At 42.9% G+C, this 6,000-nt stretch overlaps 1 long non-coding RNA gene across 1 annotated transcript in view; it reads left to right on the plus strand.

The window, feature by feature from the left end:
* The window catches only part of LOC148136861 (uncharacterized), a 28,897-nt gene extending 23,262 nt beyond the window's left edge, over positions 1–5,635 (plus strand). Inside the window, exon 3 of the long non-coding RNA XR_015754334.1 lies at positions 4,521–5,635. This is a non-coding gene — a long non-coding RNA (uncharacterized LOC148136861). The remainder of the gene's footprint in view (positions 1–4,520) is intronic.
* Positions 5,636–6,000: the final 365 nt, after the last annotated feature.

Here is a 6,000-nt window from a genome sequence, read left to right on the forward strand (position 1 = left end):
CGGAACACCGCTAGTGACAGCACTCCAAGATGAACCTTTGCCATCAACTACTACCCTCTGTCTTCTTCCGGCCAGCCAACTCCTAATCCAAACCTCCAACTCACCCTCAATGCCATACCTCCGTATTTTTTGCAGTAGTCTACCATGGGGAACCTTATCAAACGTCTTACTAAAATCCATATACACCACATCTACCGCTTTCCCCTCGTCCACCTCCTTAGTCACCTTCTCAAAGAATTCAATAAGGTTTGTGAGGCACGACCTGCCCTTCACAAAACCATGCTGACTATCCTTGATCACATTATTCCTATCCAGATGTTCATAAATCCTATCCCTTACAATTCTCTCTAAGATTTTGCCCACAACAGGAGTGAGACTCACCGGCCTATAGTTACTAGGGTTATCCCTACTCCCCTTCTTGAACAAGGGAACCACATTTGCTAGCCTCCAATCTTCTGGCACTACTCCTGTAGACAACGAGGACATAAAAATCAAGGCCAATGGCTCTGCAATCTCCTCCCTTGCTTCCCAGAGAATCCTAGGATAAATGCCATCAGGCCCAGGGGACTTATCTATTTTCACCCTTTCCAGAATTTCCAACACCTCTTCTCTACATACCTCAAAGCCATCCATTCTACTTAATTGTGACTCAGTATTCACATTGACAACAATGTCCTGTTCCTGATTGAATACTGACGAAAAGTATTCATTCAGTGTCTCCCGAATCTCTTCAGCCTCCACACGCAACTTCCCACTACTATCCTTGACTGGACCTATTCCTACCCTAGTCATTCTTTTATTCCTGGGAGTTTTGTTGGACTAGTAACAAAAAGCACAAGGGAAGTTAGATAACTGCCTCAGAGTGTACAAGTTGATCAGAGGTTGGTTAAGGAGGAAGTGCCAGATCTGCGTACAAAATATACATGCAAGGGTAAAGTTTAGAACATAGAACAGTACAGCACAGAACAGGCCCTTCAGCCCATGATGTTTTGCCGACCACTGATCCTCATGTATGCACCCTCAAAGTTCTGTGACCATATGCATATCCAGCAGTCTCTTAAATGTCCCCAATGACCTTGCTTCCACAACTGCTGCTGGCAGCGCATTCCATGCTCTCACAACTCTCTGTGTAAAGAACCCGCCTCTGACATCCCCTCCATACTTTCCTCCAACCAGCTTAAAACTATGACCCCTCGTGCTAGTCATTTCTGCCCTGAGAAATAGTCTCTGGCTATCGACTCTATCTATGCCTCTCATTATCTTGTATACCTCAATTAGGTCCCCTCTCCTCCTCCTTTTCTCCAATGAAAAAAGTCCGAGCTCAGTCAACCTCTCTTCATAAGATAAGCCCTCCAATCCAGACAGCATCCTGGTAAACCTCCTCTGAACCCTCTCCAAAGCATCCACATCTTTCCTATAATAGGGTGACCAGAACTGGACGCAGTATTCCAAGTGCGGTCTAACCAAAGTTTTATAGAGCTGCAACAAGATCTCACGACTCTTAAACTCAATCCCCCTGTTAATGAAAGCCAGAACACCATTCTTTCTTAACAACCCTGTCCACTTGGGTGGCCATTTTAAGGGATCTATGTACCTGCACACCAAGATCCCTCTGTTCCTCCACACTGCCAAGAATCCTATCCTTAATCCTGTACTCAGCTTTCAAATTCGACCTTCCAAATGTATCACCTCGCATTTATCCAGGTTGAACTCCATCTGCCACCTCTCAGCCCATCTCTGCATCCTGTCAATGTCCAGCTGCAGCCTACAACAGCCCTCTATACTGTCAACGACACCTCCAACCTTTGTGTCGTCTGCAAACTTGCTGACCCATCCTTCAATCCCCTCATCCAAGTCTTTAATAAAAATTACAAACAGTAGAAGCCCAAGGACAGAGCCCTGTGGAACACCACTCACCACTGACTTCCAGGCAGAATATTTTCCTTCTACTACCACTCGCTGTCTTCTGTTGGCCAGCCAATTCTGTATTCAGACAGCTAAGTTCCCCTGTATCCCATTCCTCCTGACCTTCTGAATGATCTTACCATGGGGAACCTTATCAAATGCCTTGCTGAAGTCTATATACACCACATCCACAGCTCGACCCTCATCAACTTTTCTAGTCACATCCTCAAAGAACTCGATATGGTTTGTGAGGCATGACCTGCCCCTCACAAAGCCGTGCTGACTGCATTTAATCAAGCCATGCTCTTCCAGATGGTCATAAATCCTATCCCTCAGAATCCTTTCTAACGCCTTGCAGACGACAGACATGAGACTTACTGGTCTGTAATTGCCAGGGATTTCCCTATTTCCTTTCTTGAAGAGCGGAATTACATTTGCCTCTCTCCAGTCCTCAGGTACGACTCTAGTGGAGAGCGAGGATGCAAAGATCTTGGCAAGTAGCGAAGCAATTGCATTTCTCATTTCTCAAAGCAGCCGAGGACAAATCACATAGGCCAGGAGTAGCAGGTAAATAGGTTACAATATGAAAGGACACAGGATCCTCTCAGTCTGAGATGCTGAAGGATGAGGAGATATGTACTCCTCAGGGACTATTGCCAGAAAAGGTACTGGTAACAGGAATTCATGGTGAGAAAAGAATGCTCAATTATGTAAAGGAAGGTTAGAGAGTCCAGAGAAGAGTGAAGAATTTGTGGTAGGTGCACTGGACAAAGTCTCAGCTCCAGGAATACAGTTTGTCCTTGCAAATGATAAAGCTGATTCACCAGTAGGTGTGCTGCCTACTCTAGTTGAAAAGCCAGTGGAGACGCAGACAACTGAAGAAATGAAGGGTGCTTATCCAGGAATTTTCCCAAATTGTGTGATCACAGAGGCACAAGTTGAAGCAGGAGAGATCAAACGGCACAGATAAGGAAGCTGACATAGCTTTATCTGATACCTTTTTGATCAGATTAAGTGGGGCAGAGCAGGATCAAGTAGATAAACAGGCAAGTATCTTTAGCCCTGCTAAGCTGATTGAGTTACACCAGAAAGATAAGAACTTAAAACAATTGTGTCAAAAAGCATATACAGGGAAGGAGAGTGAATGCATCCCTGTGTGTTGTTACTTAACAAATGATATCTTAATGAGAAAATGGAGACCATCACACATTTAAGCAGATGAGAAATGGGCAGAGATTCATCAAATTGTTTTGCCAGTTGGGTACAGAAAGGATGTGCTGCGAGCGGCACATGAGCTACCACATGGAGGTCATTTAGAGGTGAGGAAAACACAGGCTAAAGTACAAAAACATTTTTACAGGCCTGGACTACACAAGGATGTAGTTGAATTTTGTCAGACGTGTCATACATGTCAGCTAATGGAAAACCACAGGCAGTAATAAAACCTGCACATTTAATACCTATTCCAGCATTCGAGGAACCTTTTACCAGATACTTGATTGATTGCTTACGTCCCCTACCTCAAATAAAAAGTGGCAATAAGTATTTATTAACAATAATGGATGTGCTGACTAGATTTCCAGAGGCAATCCCCATTACGCAACATCACAGCTATAAGGGCTGTAGAAGAATCACCTAAAGTTTTGACTAGATACGGACTACCAAGAGAGTTCAAGTCAAATCAAGGATCAATCTTCACATCCAAACTATTCAAGGTGGTTATGGATAACCTGGGAATAAAGCAATTCAAGTCTACTTCATACTATCCTGAATCACAGGGAGCACGACAGAGATGGCATCATACATTAAAGAGCATGTTGAGGGCTTATGGTTAGGATTATCCAGATGGTTGGAATTACAGAGCTCCATTTGTACTTTTTGCGATCAGAGACACACCAAATGAATCGACCAAATTGAGTCCATTTGAATTAATTTTGGGGCATGTTGTAAGAAGGCCGTTAAAATTGATTAAGGAGAAATTAATAAGTCAGAATTCAGAGACCACCATTTGGAGTATGTGTCAAGTTTTAGAGAATGATTAAGTAGACCTGGAGATTTAGCTAGACAGCATTTAAAAGTATTACAGCATACAAGAAACAGGAAGCGGATAAGAAATCACAAATTCACAATTTTGCAATTGGGGATAAGGTATTGGTGTTACTTCCAGTGACAGGTGAGCCTGAAAAACAAGGTTGAGTGGACCTTATCAAATCAAGAGGAAATTGAGTGAGGTGAGCTACTTGATAAGGTCTCCAGATGGGAAGGATTCTCATAGAGTGTGTCATGTGAATATGCTCAAAAGGTATTTTGAGAGGGAAGGAAAGCAAGAAGAGAAGGTGTTAATGATTACAGCACAGAAGGAAGAACCAGGTTCAGAGGATTCTGAATTGGACATTCCTCAAATCAAATTGGACAATGAGGAAGTTGTCAAAAATTGGGATAAATTATTGAGTTACCTTCCACAAGGAAATCAAAATGACCTGAAAGAGTTATTGCTATCACATGGGGAGATATGCGGAAATATACTGGGAAGTAATAACCTGATTGTGCATGATGTAGAGATAGGAGATGCTGTTCCAATTAAGCAACATTCTTATAGTCATAACCCTCTAAAGTTGGCACAGGTTCAGAAGGAGATAGAGCGCATGCTCCAAGATGGCATAATCGAAGTGAGTTACAGTGACTGAAGCTCATCTACAGTCATGGTGTCAAAGCCAGATGGTACCCAACGGTTATGTGTGGACTATCGCAAAGTCAACACCGTTACAAAGACTGATGCATATCTAATTGCACGTTAGGAGGATTGTTGAAAAAGTGGGACAAGCAGCTTACATTTATAAGTTGGACTTGCTCAGAGGCCACTGGCAAGTACCCCTGTCAGAGAGAGTAAAGGCAATTTTAGCTTTTGTAACACCAAATGGACTATATACATTCAAAGTCATGCCATTTGGTATGAAAAACGCTCCAGGCACATTTCACAGACTAACTAATAAGGTCATTGCCAGATTACCCAACTGTGTGGTGTATATTGATGACCTGGTGATTTGTAGTCACTCATGGAAGGAACATTTACAGTATTTATCGGACTTGTTCGATCGACTTTGGAAGGCAGGCTTGGTGGTAAACCTGGCTAAAAGTGAATTTGCCAAAGCCCAAGTCACCTTCCTGGGCCATGTTATTGGACATGGTCAAATGGCCCCACAGAATGCAAAAACAAAAGTAATTGGGGAACTTCCCACACCGTCAACGAGAAAAGCAGAAACACAGTTCCTGGGATTGAGTGGATTTTACTGAAGGTTTGTGCTGAACTTTAGCAGTGTGGCTGCTCCACTCACCGAATTGTTAAAAAAAGGCAAGAAGTTTCAGTGCACAGTCAAAAGGCATTTGACAGCCTAAAAACTGTGTTAACCACTGCCCCAGTATTAGCCACCCCGGATTATACAAAGCCTTTCAAAGTGGCTATTGATGCCAGCGATGTGGGTGTTGGTGCGGTACTCCAGCAGGAGGATGACGAGGGAAGAGAAAGACTCATCGAGTATTTTCCCAGAAAGTTGTATGTTCTCCAACAGAAATATTTAACGGTGGAGAAAGAGACTTTAAGCTTGGTGTTGGCATTACAACATTACAGTGTTCATATTACCAGCAATGCGTCTGAGACAATCGTATACACTGATCATAACCCATTGACATTTGTGGAAAAATTTCAGGACAAAAATGCCAGTCTGTTTAGGTTGAGTTTGTTGTTGCAGCCATTCACTTTGACAATTGTGCATGTGGCAGGTCGCGAAAATATGATTGCCGATGTGTTATCGAGGCTTGAATGAGATACAGAGGTGCTCAGTGGCAGGTGTGCCACGGCCTGAATTCGCATGTGGTTGTGCATGTTTGTATGTGTACAGTTTGTATGTTATATGTGTATGTTTAGAGTACTCACCAGGTTTGAAGGGTTTTAAAAATGAAGCCATTTTTTGGTATTGATGGTTCATTGTTTTAAAGGGGGAAGGGGTCACAAAGCTGTTCCCTTTTTTCTAAAAGCTGTTCCTTTCTCAAGGACACTGTCCCCTTGATTGTTTTTTCAGAGCTATGATAAGACTC

Source organism: Chiloscyllium plagiosum, unplaced genomic scaffold, assembly GCF_037043375.1.
Source record: "Chiloscyllium plagiosum isolate Xiang-an unplaced genomic scaffold, Cpla_swu_hap1 HiC_scaffold_44, whole genome shotgun sequence".
NCBI lineage: Eukaryota > Metazoa > Chordata > Chondrichthyes > Orectolobiformes > Hemiscylliidae > Chiloscyllium > Chiloscyllium plagiosum.